The 16624-nt window shown below is 43.3% G+C and overlaps 1 protein-coding gene across 1 annotated transcript in view; it reads left to right on the forward strand.

Moving 5' to 3' along the window:
* Nucleotides 1–4688: 4688 nt before the first annotated feature.
* LOC119415239 (ATP-sensitive inward rectifier potassium channel 10) overlaps nucleotides 4689–16624 on the forward strand; it is a 26590-nt gene continuing 14654 nt past the window's right edge. Inside the window, exon 1 of the mRNA XM_037682405.1 lies at nucleotides 4689–5124. The gene's annotated coding sequence lies outside the window, so the exon portion shown is untranslated. The remainder of the gene's footprint in view (nucleotides 5125–16624) is intronic.

Consider the following 16624-nt stretch of genomic DNA (forward strand, 5'->3'; position numbering starts at 1 on the left):
CATAAGGGCAGTTAACAATCCTTTGGTTTGCCAAAAATCATCATTCTGAGGTAACATCTGTTTTATGAAAGACACTTTACTGTATTTTTTGGACTATAAGACGCACTTAAAATCCTTTAGTTGTCTCAAAAATCGACAGTGAGCCTTATAATCAGGTGCGCCTTATGTATTAATTCTGGTTGTGCTTGTTCAAACTGATTTTATGTGGTTATTGTGAACGTGTTGACTTATATGACTGTTTTGTTTCACGTAATGCACCTCATAATCCGATGCGCCTTTCAAATGAAAACAGGTCCATTCATTGATATTGTGCCTTATAATCCAGTGCACCTTATAGTCCGAAAATTACGGTAATTCAAAAGCTGTAATGTCATATCATGCAGAGACGTTATGAAAATACTTCCTTTCCAGTCAGAAATGAAACAAATGAAGCAAATCCTTCTTCAGTTTTCTGGGAGAGGCCTTAAAAAGCAGGTTTTTCAAAGACTGGTTTTAAGATGTTCATGTTTTTTTGTTTTTTTAACAGCTCGTCTTGGCTCAGAATATTTAAGACTCGATTTATGAAACTTTCTTTTCATCCTGGAATCCCAGGAAAATCTCTAGGATGTAAAGTTTTGTGCAAAAAGTGGAAGTGAGTAAAAACTTTGCCGTCATGCATCGTTTTGTCTCCTGATAACAGCGCCTGCTCTGTTTCTGTTGTCTTTGTGTAAAACTGATGGACATCTGTGACAACTTTCCAGATGAGGTTAAGATCTCCTGACGTGTCAGCTCCGTTTGTTTCCGTGGCTCTCTGTGACGTTTCAACCAGATTATTGAGCATGCATCATGCATGCAGCTGTAAAAATCCAGCTGAGCCAACGCTCACAGAGCTCTTATGCACAAATATCTTTCTGTGGGGTGATTTTTTTTTATTGCATTTTATTCTCCAACTTATATACATTTAACACTCTGTCACTTAAGACTGAAACTAACTGAACTGCTGTTCAAAAAGCTCACTTTTTAAACGCTCCCGGTACGTTCTTGCCTAATTTCAGCTATTTCTGTCTAACTTCTGATGCTCAGCCCGTGCCACCAAATTCTCTGTTGATGAAACGTGAGTTATGAGACGTGTTCAACGTCTTCATGAATTTATACTCACTCCTGAGCGGAAGAGATATTTGATACATATGCAATATGTGAATAAATCCAACAAAGCAGGTGTTTACGGCAGGACACCTGTTAAAAAGAGCTATAAAAGCTTTATTGTTCATACACCAACGTTCATGCTCAGTAATCCAGGTATAAAATCCAACAATGTTCAGTCAGGTCATGTGGATGGTTTCTTTTTTTGTGCTGTGACGTTTCACCCTCCATCCAGAAGGCTTCATCAGCCTGAGGAACATTGTTGGATTTTATACCTGGATTATTCAGAATGGACTTTGGAGTTTTGGACCAGTTTGACACGACTGTCGACGATGGAGAGGGCATCCCCAGAGGCCATCTTAGCACCAACACAACTGTTTTTTTCCCACTTTGGTGTAGGATGCTGGGGGAGAAACAGGTTTTTTTTGTGTTTTCTCAGACTGATGAAGCCTTCTGGATGGAGGGCGAAACGTCTCAGCACAAAAAAAGAAACCGTCCAGATGACCTGACTGAACATTGTTGGATTTATTGTTCATAATTTCACCTGAAGCAAATCATGATGTGACACCATATGGATCTTGGTGAATTTTGTGATTGATTAGTATTTGCTCGATTATGTTGATTGTTAAAAAGGCAACACATGCTTTGTTATAAACCTACAAAGTAGGCCTAATTATTATTCCTATTCTAAGACCTGGACAAACTCCTTTATTTTTCTAATAAACTGAAGAATCATATTCAACCAAGGTAATGATTATATTTTCAGATTAAACTTCACTTATAATAAAGTGCAAAATATAAAAGTGAGAAATCAGATAAATAAATTGAAGCCTTTTTGTGTACATTTTATTGCCATCCTTTTTAATTTAAATTAAATTTGCACTTTTTTTTGTCCATATTTATTGTTAAGTAGCTTAAAAATAAAAACTCAGCACACACCAGCACTTATCCTTTAAGATGTTTGCATTTGGCAACATTATGTGCAATGTCTAAGACAAAACCAATCCCAAGACAGAGTTTCTGTTCTCCTGAGAGCCCTTGAAGGTCCCATCCAATAATAATAATAAAAAAAAAGTAGGATGGATTTTATTTAAGGAAAGTCCCTGAACACACGAACAGAAAATATATTTATTTTTACTTGTTTCTTTGAGCTAAAACTCAATTTAATCTTCATATAAAAAGTTTTATTTCTTGCTCTTAGTTTTAAACAGCGGGTTTCTTACATTTCTCAGACAAAACCTTCGTCTTTAGTTAAATTTTTTATTTTCTTTCATCAACACCTTCATCTTTATAGTTTATTTTTTCATCAAAACCTTCATATTTACTTTATTATTATTATTATTTTTCATCAAAACCTTCATCTTTGAATGGTTAGTTACGAGATTAAATGCGTTTCTCTTCTGCCCTCTAGTGGCTGAATCTGTATTTGCAGCAGGAGCTTAAAACCCAGTGCAGATGTGGAACTGTAGCACATTTCTTTTAGGAATAGAACTTTGAACATCTGTACATGCAAATATGTTTAATTCACATGCAAATAATGCAAAATATCTCAATATCTACAGTTTTAAAGAATTACTGAAACTAATACACTTTGATTTCTAATATATCGTTGTCAGCAGCAGGCTTTTCACTGCCACAGTTAATGTTTTTAAACAAAAACAAACAAAAAAAAGTTAAATTATTCTGGTATAAATAAATGTACTTTATTTTGATTGTATAGCTTATGTGTATTTACTGAACGATCGATTGATGATAAAATAAATCAAGTTACAAAGATGAAAGCTCTTTTTTTTCTTGAGTTATTGATGAAAAGTTGCAGCTTGTCCTTTAATTCTCTTTGACCCGGTGTCATTGTTCTCATTTAGACCTAAATCTCCACAGGAAGGAAGGAGGACAGCAAGTGAAAGAGAAAATTTATATTCAGGGCAGAAAGAGGAGGATAAAGAACTGAAGAAAGAGAGAAAGAAAAAGTTTGTGAGGGTGAATAAAACGGAGGTAAGTCCACCAATAGCTGCACTTGCAGCTAAAAGTACAAACTGACCTCTTACACACACACACAGACACACACACACACTAGTTTTTTTTTACCCCATCATGCATAAAGGATGTGGTTAACAGCTGATTCTCACCGTGTGGTCACATGTGCATGAGAAAATGTGAGAATTCATCTGAAGTGCGTGTAAAAAAAGCAACAAAAAAACAACACACTACCAGTAATGTTGACGTACAATAAAAAAAAAAATGCAAATAAAAACAGTGACCCTGTTAAAGAAACAGTTTGTGTTCAAACGATGAGGCCGAACAGCAACTAAGTGAAGCTGCGGAGATCAAAAACAATCTTTAATCAGATTCATATTCATCACCTTCAGCTTTATAAATGCGTCAGTTTTAGCTTTAATCTCTAACAAAACTAGTGCTGTGTTCTCGTTCAAGACAAAATAAATGTGCGGACGAAGCTGTTTGTGTTCAAGTCATTAATTCTTTATGCTTGCGTTGTAATGCAGCAGCAGCAGAAACAGGCTGTAGCTGTTCCTGTTCAACATTATCACCGTGTTGGAGCATGAACATCTGCCTGAGCAGAGCTCCTGCCCTGACTCCTTACTTTGAGTAAGCACCGAGTTTAAGCACCAGCTGGAAGCAAAAGACTCAAAACACGAGTTGAACTTGCAGCACTTTGGTGACTTTTGCACATTTAGTGCCTGAACTCCTTAAAAACTGTAAACTCATAAAACTTTGCGCTTGACTTGTGTCCCGTTCAGTTTATTGCACATGCAGTAAAATAGCTTTTCTCACAACTGCATCTTAATTTGTCTGTGTAAGACGCGCTTCTGCTTTTTCCGAGTGATTCCTGCAGACAACGGAACATGTTGAGTCACTTCCTGTCACGCAGCTTCAGCAGCGTTTTTTGACTGATGGGGGGAAGTGTGAAGTTGTCAGTCTTTTTTCTCGCTTGATTTATCTCAGGTCTTCCATGTAGTTTCCCCTCACAGCACCAAGCTGAATGGTTCTTTCGCAGTGAAGGGAAACCCACACAAACCCAATGAAATTACTACAAAACGGTGGAAAAAAGACACACCAGTGTGCACTGCTGGTTAAATGACTGTCCAAGGTGGAGAACAACTAGAAGCAGGCCTTTCCTGCACTTTGAACCGTGCAGTGTGACAGGAACTCTCCACACATTTGACTAGTGGTCCTCATCTGCTCCCTTCTTTCAATGAAATAACGCTTTGTCACCCTCTCCTGAGGCACAGTGAGGACTTGTATTCACCTCACGGTTGTCCCTCTTTATGTGCTGGAGCTCAACAGGACGCTCCGTACAGATGCTCTTGGACTCAACGAACGCCGGTCACAGAAAGTGTGAATAGGGGGCTCTGTGGGTCTCCTTAAAAAAAAAAAAAAAGGGTGTTTTGTGTGTCCATTTGTGTGCAAGAGCGGAAGTGCGTGTGCGTTTGGTTTCTGCAGGGCCTGGCTTGTTAGAGCTGTGCACGTGGAACGACCAAACGTGTGCTTTGTGAATGTTTGGTGCACGCTTTAACTGTGTGGATGTCCTGCAAACGCACGTAAACAAACACACACGCAACAGGTCGGTTCACGCTCTTCAATGCAACGTCTTCAAATGAAGCTGACTGTGAACGGGGATCGGTTTTAGCATCGTTTCACAGATTAAAGTGGGACACGACAGGGATGCAGGAGCGAGGGAGAGAGGGACACCGAGGGAAAGTAGAAAACCGAGAGAGGGAGGCCTTTTATAAAAAGCCAAGTCCTGGCACTTTGTGAAGTAATTGCAGGCGGCGTGATCGCGGGCTTTGGGTCCGAAACGGGATCCTGATGAGCCAATGAGTGCCCCCATAATTCCCCTCAATGGTGTACAGTATCAAGGGGCGCAAGCTGCTGCAGAATTACAGTCCTGTGAGCATGACAACAAAAGAAGACATGGAGAGCAAAGACTGAGGCTCCTGAATCCTCTCTGCAGCGTCAATTACATCAGTCTGCTCTGAAAAGGTAAGGAAGCTCATTTATTCACACAGAGCTACGCAAATGCAGACATGAACTAAGATAAGGGCAAGAAATCAAACAAATCTCTTAAAACAAGTAAAAAAATCAGAGAATGCAGCGTTTGGTAAGTTTATAAATTGGCATAACTTAGCATATCTATACATGCTTTGATGTTTTTTTTTTAAATCTCATGAATTCTGCTGCTTCATTTAGTGATTTCATCTGTTTTGTTGCAAATCCTTGCACGCCTGCAGTTTACTACTCACTAAGACAAGTAGTAATGAGTTTTTAAATGCAAGTAATTGAAAACTTTCACATTTTTTGTGAGTTGCAGAAAAAGTGACGCAAAAACGTGACGATAACTGACGCGTAAATGGGCGATAAAATCGGAACGAAAAGCTGTTTTTCCCTCATTAAGGCCAAAGTATTCAAACTTTATGCTTCAGCTTCACGGCTACTTTGTAACCTGTGCCAAGTCTGAAAAGTTCCTCCAACTGAAGCTCAGACAGGTGGAGTTTGCAGCTGAGATTCAGGAGATTCACGTGAACCTGTAGCAGAAGCAGACATCAAACTGGATGCACACGTTGAATTAAAAAAACATCCAGAAGCACAAAAAAATGAAGCTAATGTTTAAATAAAACAGTGATGCTGAGTTTTTCTTCGAAATAGGAGAAAAGTGTCTGAACGCACAGCACATTTGCTAAAGTTTATAACTTGCTTTGTGCCCTGAAGTATTGATTTATTTTACCACCTGTATGCAGAAAGGGATTATTGTCTTCTATAAGTTCAGATTTTAGTAAGAAAATGCAAAATTATTGCGCATTTAAACAATTCATCCTTCGTGACTGCATGTGTGGAATTTTATGAATTGAATCTGATTCAGTGCGTTTGTTTTCAATGAGCTGCAACCGAAATGAAAATCTAAATGTTTATGTTTTGTTTATCTTCATCAATAATAATAAAATAATTCATACAAGGAAGACAGAAAAAAACAAACAAATTAAAAGTTGAAGCATTTTTAAACGTCTTCTGAAGTTTTTTTTATGCAGATGAAAGGAATTCATTTCAATTAATTGGAGGTTGGAAAAAAAAACTGGAGGGGTGACAAAAAAGTTGCGTCTGTGCGTGCGCGTGCGCGTGTTCAAAGAGGAGAGGATGCGAGAAAGAGGGAGATTACTCGTCACTCCAGAATACAAATGAGGCCTTTTGTCGCAATCTTTTATTCCTTCCTTCTCCCTTTCACTCATCTCCCCCCCCCCCCCCACACACACACACACACACTCTTTCCTCCTCCTTCTCCATCCTAAATGAAACTTGGGTGTCTTGCTCAGAGGCATCACGGCATGTAGGCATGGTGGGGAGTTGAACCTGTGACTTTCTGGTCCAAAGTTGGCCGCCCATACCTCTTCACCATCTCGGCCCCCTGTTGCACAATTGCAGCCCCCCCCTCTTCACGTAATCACACACATTTGTACACACATGGATGGAAACAGAGTCGTTTCTGTGAATGCATCTTTTGTTTCTTTTATCTCGGCTCCCAACAAAGCATTCCTGTGTACACAGAGGAGGGAGGGAAGGAAGGAGGGAGGAAGAGGAGAGGAAGAGGGAGGGAGATCAGAAAAACACCCAGAGCTTCCCTTGTCAGGCAGAAATAAAACTTTTGATTCTGTTCTTGGAACTGAGGATACAGTAAAGTGATGTTGTTGCCATGGAGACCGAATACATCCTGCTGGGGAGGTTGGTGAAAATACTTCCCTCACTTATCTCTCATTTACTCCCATTAACGTCACTGGTTATCTGATACGTGGCTGAGGTGGATGTTTTTTTCTCCTTCTCGAGGACACGTGAGCGTCGCTGCGTGTTCAAGTTAAAAAACGGGCGAGGGTGACTCAGAGTTGAAAGAGTGAAGCTCTCAATGGTGTCATTGTAATTATGAAGCTCACTATTGCATAATCACAGCGGTGTGATGTAATTAAATGTGACTGGTTACATAAGCCACGTCAGTGTTTTGATTTAACTTCCAAAAGTAATTCAACCTACCTGATTTGGTTATTTTGTCCTGTTTGTCATTTTATACCTGAGTACAAGTATTATGTCCATTATAATTGCTTGGTTAAAAAAAAAAAAAAAAAAGAATAAAGGTGGACTACAAGCTAAACCAAAATAGTACAAACTGGTATTTACTTAGTACAGTATGTACCTGGTACTAATATAAATGTACCAAGCATAACACCTGCAGCAGAGCCTAGTATACTGAATACGTACATAGCATTTGTGAGGAGCAGCTTCATTGTGTAGTGACTTTTGACCTCATACTTAAAAAGTATATGCCTTGTATTTACCTGGCGCATACCTGATATTTATGTGGTATAAGGATTACTTTCCTGCTACACATCTGATACTAATGAGCTCCAGGCGGATACTTGTGGGGACAAGGCTGTATTATGCAGTGATTTCTGCAATACTTGCCTATACTTGATACTTATCTAGTACTTACCAGGTAACACATGGTACCAATGAGCGCCTGGCGGTAGGTATTATGCTTTGACGAGTGTTTGTATCTGGCACTTTCTGGGTACTTTCCAAGTACTTGGCTGAATTATATATTTCTATCAAATTTACAGAATTGTGAATTCAAACATGAAAAACAACGATGTCAGAAATCAGTTGCGCAAGAAACATTTTGATGTTTTTAATTAAAATAAATCAGTGTAAAAACACACGATGTTCCCACTCCCTGTCACGGAGCTTTGAATCCCTCAGTTTGATCATTAATGCAGAAGAATCAGCGTTTCAGCAAATTCAGGTCAATTTATAAATGTACCCTGCTGTAATTTACTGCTGCCAGCAGACTACTGGCAGTGAGGGCTTTTATTATAGTTTCATATACAGAGTAAATATGCAAAGGTTGTGAGGCGACCAAACATAAAAAATAAAAATATAAACATATAACACAAAGCCAATTTAAAGTTTTTTTTTTTCTGCAAGTTACGATCTTCAGTTAAGATTTGAACAACTTTGTGAACTCTTTAAAGGTGAGAAAAAGCACATTTTAAAAGAGTTAACAAAATCACTGACAAGAAAGCTATTTGTAGAACGTAACACCCCCCAATATTTACTATATTTGTGATCGGAAGGTTGCCGGTTCGACTCCCTGGACTGACAACATCAAAGTGTGGGTGAGAAAGGTGAAGCACCCTCATTTCCCCCACTCTGGGCCCTTGAGCAAGGCCCTTAACCCCCACCATTTGCTCCCCAGTTCGCCCTAGAAAGCAGCTCTCTGCTCCACACAGAGGGCTGTGGTTGCATCAGGACGGACATCTGGCATAAAAACTACCAAAGTCACATTTTCACCATGTTAGTCATACATTTATAAATGTCATAGTTCCAAACTAAATATTTAATTTACAAGCTAAATATTTAGTTTACTAACTTTAAATTTAACTTGCAAGTTAAATATTTAGTTAGTAAACTAAATATTTAGGTGTAAATTAAATATTTAATTTCCAAACAAAATATTTAATTTCCAAACTAAATATTTAATTTCTAAGCTAAACATTTAATTTCTAAGCTAAGCATTTGATTTCTAAGCTAAGCATTTAATAACTAATTCAAATATTTAATTTGCGAACTAAATATTTACCTTGCAAGTTAAATATTTAGGTGAGAGTTAAATATTTAGTTAGCAAATTAAATATTTATCTAGGAAATTAAATGTTTAGCTTAGAAATTATCCATCCATCCATCCATTTTCTTCCGCTTATCCGGGGTCGGGTCGCGGGGGTAGCAGCCTAAGTAGGGAGGCCCAGACTTCCCTCTCCCCAGCCACTTGGGCCAGCTCTTCCGGGGGAATCCCGAGGCGTTCCCAGGCCAGCCGAGAAACATAGTCCCTCCAGTGTGTCCTGGGTCTTCCTCTGGGCCTCCTTCCGGTGGGACGTGTCCGGAACACCTCACCAGGGAGGCGTCCAGGAGGCATCCTAAACAGATGCCCAAGCCACCTCAACTGGCTCCTCTCGACGTGGAGAAGCAGCAGCTCTACTCCGAGTCCCTCCCGGATGATCGAGCTTCTCACCCTGTCTCTAAGGGAGAGCCCAGACACCCTGCGGAGATAACTCATTTCGGCCGCTTGTATCCGAGATCTCATTCTTTCGGTCACAACCCAAAGCTCGTGACCATAGATGAGGGTGGGAACGTAGATCGATCGGTAAATTGAGAGCTTCGCCTTTTGACTCAGCTCTCTCTTCACCACGACAGACCTGTACAGCGCCCGCTTCACTGCAGACGCTGCACCTATCCGCCTATCGATCTCACGCTCCATTTTTCCCTCATTCGTGAACAAGACCCCAAGATACTTGAACTCCTTCACTTGGGGTAGGACCTCCTCCCTGACCCGGAGAGGGCACTCTACCCTTTTCCGGCTCAAGACCATGGCCTCGGATTTGGAGGGACTGATCTTCATCCCGGCCGCATCGCATTCGGCTGCGAACCGCTCCAGCGAAAGCTGTAGATCACGATCTGATGAAGCCAATAAGACCACATCATCTGCAAAAAGCAGAGATGCAATCCTAAGGCCACCAAAACGGATCCCCTCAACACCTTGGCTGCGCCTAGAAATTCTGTCCATAAAAGTTATGAACAGAATCGGTGACAAAGGACAACCTTGGCGGAGTCCAACTCTCACCGGGAACAAGCCCGACTTACTGCCGGCGATGCGGACCAGGCTCTGACACCGGTCATACAGAGACCTAACAGCCCGTATCAAAGGGCCCGGTACCCCATACTCCCAGAGTACCCTCCACAGGGCCCCCCGAGGGACGCGGTCGAACGCCTTCTCCAAGTCCACAAAGCACATATAGACTGGTTGGGCAAACTCCCACGCACCCTCCAGGACCCTGCTGAGAGTGTAGAGCTGGTCCAGTGTTCCACGGCTAGGACGAAAACCGCACTGTTCCTCCTGAATCCGAGGTTCGACTATCCGACGGACCCTCCTCTCCAGAACCCCCGAATAGACCTTACCAGGGAGGCTTAAGAGCGTGATTCCCCTGTAGTTGGAACACACTCTTCGGTCCCCCTTTTTGAATAGGGGGACCACCACCCCGGTCTGCCAATCCAGGGGAACTTCCCCCGATGTCCACGCAATATTGCAGAGTCGCGTAAGCCAACACAACCCTACAACATCCAGAGCCTTAAGGAACTCTGGGCAAATCTCATCCACCCCTGGGGCCCTGCCACCGAGGAGCTTTTTAACCACCTCAGTGACCTCAGCACCAGAGATTGGAGGGCCCGACCCAGAGTCCCCAGGCTCCGCTTCCTCAGTGGAAGACGTACCGGTGGGATTGAGGAGGTCTTCAAAATATTCCGCCCACCGACCCACAACATCCCGAGTTGTAGCTTAGAAATTAAATATTTAGCTTGGAAATTAAATGTTTAATTTACATCTAAATATTTAGTTTACTAACTAAATATTTAACTTGTAAGTTAAGTATTTAGTTTGTAAATAAATATTTAGATGGTAAATTAAACATTTAGTTTGGAACTATGAGATTTATAAATGTATAAATAACATGGTGAATATGACTTAAAAAAAATCTTAGTAAAGGCCAAATAAACCAAAATATTGCTGTTAATTTTTGACTGTGTATCTTTACAAACGGCACCCCATACAATTTGTGGTGACCTCTGAAGAAGGGAGCAGCCGAAAGAAGAAAAAAAAGTTTGATAAAGTTTTGCCTTTCATATTTTTAGTGTTAAATCTTGATCTTAAGAAAGTTATCAGATACATATCGTTAAGTAAAGAAATGTTGTGCGCTCTTCTAAAATTGAGAGTGGGACATAAAGTAGACAGATTAACATGAAAACAAATATTTTAACCTTAGTTAATGTAACACACGCCATCATTTTTGTTTATAGCTGACAGTCATAAAGTCGCTCTAGACATTTTTCAAACACGAGTCCAAGATTTCAATATAATGCTGACAATATTTAACAAAATCATAAATGTAAATTATTCTGGCAAAACAGAAGAAAGTCCACATCAAGAAGGATGAACTGTTTGTTAGTGGCTCATTACTAAAGTTATTTTCTTATCTGAACCAGTCCTCTTTTAACTTGATTTCATTTCACAGTGTGCCGTAATGATTTTATTATTTTTACAAGTTAATTTGTTAAGCCACATATCATTCATAATGATAATCATAATCATTCATGTTCTTCTTCGTTAGGAAACACAATAAAAACAAAACTAGAATGTTAGCTATAAATAAAAGATCGTGCTTTTTGCTCTGCGTTAAAAATGTTAACGAACTTTGAGCAAAACAGTGTTGTTGACAATAAAAAGAGGAAATACGTGATAAAATTTCACAATTAAACCTTTGCAAAGATCTAGAATGTAAAAGAGCAAAAAAATAAAAACCCAAGAAGTAGCTCTTTAATGCAACAGTTCCAAACCATGGTCCTTGAGGAACACCACCCTGCATGTTTCACTCATTTCCCTGCTTTGACGCACCTGGTTTGAACGAACGGATTAACAGGCTTCTGCAGAACTTGAAGTGATTAAATCACTGAATCAGGCGTCTTGGAGCAGGGAAACAACTGAAACTGTGGGATTCCTGTTTTCCCTCTGTCTGTTTGTGTCTGTTTGTCACTTTTCCCTCCACAGCTAATCACCCAACTCGTCACACCTGCCACCAATCTGAGGAGTACTGCTACTCACCCATTTAAGCAGCTGCCAGCCTCCTCTCCAGGGCTGGGACATCTTCTGACAATTGGACCTTCCACGGCCTGATTCATTCTGGTCCTCCTTAGGACTTCTCCCACCACTGGAACTCCTTCCTGTGGATCTTTGATGTCCTGTCTCCAGCAACGACGTCCACCACTCTGTCTGGGTCAACCTCCTACTCTCTCCTGGATTCTCCTCACACCCAGGATCCCACTCTTTGCTCCTCCTCAACCATCTCCTGCAACAATAACAAGTAAGGATCAATTCTTGTTTTATCATCATCATCATCATCTACCAAGAGGATATATATTCACCGTCTCTCCCCTTCCCTTACAGCTGTTCGAGTTTTTATCTCCACCTGTAAATAAATATCACTTACCTTTTTACCTGCCTCGTGTCCTTGCTTCCTTGGTCTGCTACATTGGGGGTCGACGTTGTATAAACCTGATAGTATGTCCCAGCCAATGGACCCCCCAGGCAAGACTGAGGAAGTAAGGGCTCAGTTAGGACCACTAGGAAACTTTGACAATCTTGCTCTAACGTTACAGCAGATTATTACTCAACAGCAAACCACCCAAGACAACATTCTGGAATTGGGGAGCATGGTGGCTTCACTACAGAAGGGGAGGACGTCGCAGCTTCACTCCTCCGAACCATTGGCTAAACCTGTTGGAGTTTTCCCTAGAGAACCAGACGTTCGACCTTCCGAGTTTTTTGAAGGTAATACACGAAAGTGTGGGGGCTTTATTCTTCAGTGCGAACTTGCATTTAAAAGAGCCCCAATTACCTACGACTCAGATTTTTCACGCATTACTTACATTGTTAGCGCTCTGAAGAGCGAGGCACTACAATGGGCGCAAGCCTACCTCCGCCGACGCTCCGTCGAAAACTTGACGTATTCCATTTTCTTGAAGGACTTTCTCCAGGTGTTCGATCACCCTCTCCAACAGGAGGAAGCTGCACAGAAATTATTCTCCTTACGTCAAGGGAAAGAGACGGTGGCGAAATTCTCTATCCACTTCCGCATCCTCGCCGAAGAGTCCGGATGGGATGAAAGAGCGCTCTGCAGTGCGTTCATAAGGGCCCTTGACCGCCAGATTAAGGACAGAATGATTACTGGTGAGATCCCTTCCCTCTTAAACGATGTGATTTCTCTAGCTATTCGCATCGATAACCGGGTTCGGGAGAGCTTGCTCGAAGCGGACTTCAACTCCCATGAGCCTTTCGCTTCCAGAAGCCCCGCCTTCACTACTCCCGAACTGGTTTCCGAAGAGGAGCCGATGCAGATCGGAAAGACCCGACTCTCTCAGGAGGAGCGACAGCGACGTCATGAGGCAAAAGCATGTATGTACTGTGGGGGACAAGGTCACACAATTAAGAGATGCAGGTTACGGGTAAAAGCCAACGCCTGCCAGTAAGTAAGGAGATACTGGTGGGCAATACTTCTTTTACTCCTAAAAACTTTACACTACCTGTTATTCTCTGTTTAACCTCTGAAAATCACCCTGTGCAGGCACTAGTCGACTCGGGCGCTGAACAGAGCCTTATCAGCAGGGACCTCGTGGAGGAATTACAGATTCCCACAACAAGGTTGGATCCACCCATATCTGTCACCGCTATCACTGGAATGAACATCTCGTCTATTTCATATAAGACAGAAAAAATAAATTTTGTGGTCTCAGGAAATCACAGGGAAATGGGTGAGTTCTTTGTGTTCGATTCTCCCACTTCACAACTCATTTTGGGATACCCTTGGTTAAGGATTCACAACCCCCACATTAACTGGGTCGAGAACAGGATTGAACGATGGGGAGAGGAATGTTCATTAAAATGCCTCCGTTCCGCCATTTCTCCCAGTTCTCCTCCTCCAGTGCAGAAAGAGAAGATTGATTTTTCCAAAATCCCCATCCTCTACCATTCCTTAGCACCGGTGTTCAGTAAACAATTAGCCTTATCCTTGCCACGTCACAGACATTATGATTGTGCGATCGATTTACTGGCTGGAGCTCCGCTACCCGCTAGTAGATTGTTTAATATATCTGGTCCTGAGAGAGCCTCCATGACAGAGTATATCGAAGACTCTCTTAAATCTGGCATTATTCGCCCGTCCACGTCTCCACTTGGCGCTGGTTTCTTTTTTGTCGCTAAGAAGGACAAAACCCTTCGTCCATGCATAGACTATCGGGGCCTGAATCAAATAACTATCAAGAATAAATATCCTCTACCTCTCATCGACTCCGTTTACGAACACTTACAAGGTGCTACAATATTCACAAAACTAGACCTCCGTAATGCCTATCACCTAGTCCGTATTCGTAAGGGGGACGAGTGGAAAACTGCTTTCAAGACACCCCTGGGACATTTCGAATATCTGGTCATGCCTTTTGGCTTGACCAACGCTCCAGCAGTTTTTCAGGCCCTTGTCAACGACGTCTTACGTGATTTTCTCCAAGTCTTCGTGTTCGTCTACCTAGATGACATATTAATCTACTCTAAAGACGAGGCACAACACACCCAACACGTCAAAGCAGTCCTCCAAAGACTACTGGAGAATCAACTGTTTGTTAAAGCTGAGAAGTGTGAGTTCCACAAGACCTCAGTCACGTTTTTGGGTTTTATTTTTGAGAGGGGACAAGTGAGGTCTGACCCAAATAAGACACAAGCAGTGGTGGACTGGCCGACACCTACTACTCGGAAACAGTTACAGAGATTCTTGGGGTTTGCCAACTTTTACAGACGCTTCATTAAGAACTACAGCAAGATTGCCATTCCTCTAACACAACTAACTTCAACCCGCTTAAAATTTTCTTGGACTGATAAGGCTGAACTTGCTTTCTCCAATCTTAAACATCTCTTCTCCACTGCTCCGATCTTATCCCATCCAGATACCTCAAGACAATTCATCGTGGAGGTCGACGCATCTGACTCTGGGGTTGGGGCCGTCCTCTCGCAGAGGTCATCCGACGATGGGAAACTTCACCCGTGTGCCTTCTTCTCCCGTCGCCTCTCGTCCGCCGAAGCCAACTACGACGTGGGTGATCGTGAGTTGTTGGCCATCAAGTTAGCCTTGGAGGAATGGAGGCACTGGTTGGAGGGATCAGAACTCCCCTTCATCATTTGGACGGATCACAAAAACCTGGCCTACCTTCAAGGGGCGAAGAGGCTCAATGCCCGACAGGCCAGGTGGTCCCTGTTCTTTTCCCGCTTTCAGTTCTCCATTACCTATATCCCGGGATCTCGGAACATCAAGCCAGACGCCCTCTCTCGACAATTCTCGTCAACCGAGGATTCCGGAACTCCCGAAGACATCCTCCCGTCCTATTGCAAGGTGGGAGCGGTAACTTGGCCCATCGAGAAGGACATCCTGGAGGCCCAAACTACCGAACCTGATCCTGGTTCGGGTCCCCCTGGACGGCTGTTCGTTCCCTCCTCCATGGTGGGCAAGGTTCTGGAGTGGCTCCACACTGCCCGTTTCTCTTGTCACCCCGGTATACGACGCATGCTCCACCTGACAAGAGCTTCCTTCTGGTGGCCAAACATGCAGAAGGACGTTAAGGAGTTCGTCTCTTCCTGCCCTACCTGCGCCCAAAACAAGAACAACAACCAACCCCCTGCTGGCCTTCTTCTTCCTCTCTCCATCCCCACTCGTCCTTGGTCCCACGTCGCCTTGGATTTCGTCACTGGCCTCCCCGTCTCCAATGGTAACACTGTCGTCTGCACCATTGTTGATCGTTTTTCCAAATCTGCTCATTTCATCCCTCTCCCCAAACTCCCCTCTGCTCTCGAGACCTCACAGATTATCACGGAGCATGTCTTCCGCCTCCATGGCATTCCATCGGACATTGTGTCTGATCGGGGCCCTCAATTCATCTCCCAAGTCTGGAAGGGGTTCTGTGAGGCTTTGGGGGCCACGGTCAGTCTCACCTCGGGATACCACCCCCAATCCAATGGCCAGACGGAGAGATGCAACCAGGATCTGGAGGCTGTCTTGAGGTGTGTGATCGGTTCCAACCCATCATCCTGGAGCCAGCATCTCCCGTGGATTGAGTACGCCCACAACTCACAGACCTCGGCAGCCACTGGACGATCTCCATTTGAGGTGGCTTTGGGATTTTCCCCTCCTCTCTTCCCTTCTCAGGAGGCCGATGTGGGCGTTCCCTCGGTACACCTTCACCTCAAGCGCTGTCGTCGGGTCTGGCGACAGACTAGGGCGGCTCTGGCCAGGTCCTCCGAGCAGAACAAACGCTTCGCGGACAGACACCGCTCCGAGGCTCCCAGATATGAGGTTGGTCAGAAGGTTTGGCTTTCGACTCGGGACATCTCATTGAAGGACTTCCCCAAGAAACTCTCTCCTAGGTTTATTGGTCCCTTCCCTATTGTGAGAGTGCTGAACAGGTCGGCGGTGCGGCTTCAACTCCCTCCATCCATGAGGATACACCCGACCTTCCACGTGTCCCAAGTCAAACCCATTGTGTCCAGTCCTCTTCAACCTCCCTCTAGAGCCCCTCCTCCCCCCCGGATGATTGATAACGCGCCTGCGTTCACCGTCAGACGTCTCCTGGATGTGAGACGCAGGGGTCGGGGCGTCCAATACCTGGTAGATTGGGAGGGGTATGGTCCTGAAGATCGCTCCTGGGTCCCTAGGTCTCGCATCCTGGACGCAGGCCTTATCACCTCCTTTTTCAGGGCTCACCCTGAGAAGCGGCTTAGATCGCCGAGAGGCGATCCTTGAGGGGGGGGCACTGTGGGATTCCTGTTTTCCCTCTGTCTGTTTGTGTCTGTTTGTCA

The sequence above is a fragment of the Nematolebias whitei genome, chromosome 9 (assembly GCF_014905685.2).
Source record: "Nematolebias whitei isolate Nwh7 chromosome 9, NemWhi1, whole genome shotgun sequence".
In the NCBI taxonomy this organism is placed as follows: Eukaryota; Metazoa; Chordata; class Actinopteri; order Cyprinodontiformes; family Rivulidae; genus Nematolebias; species Nematolebias whitei.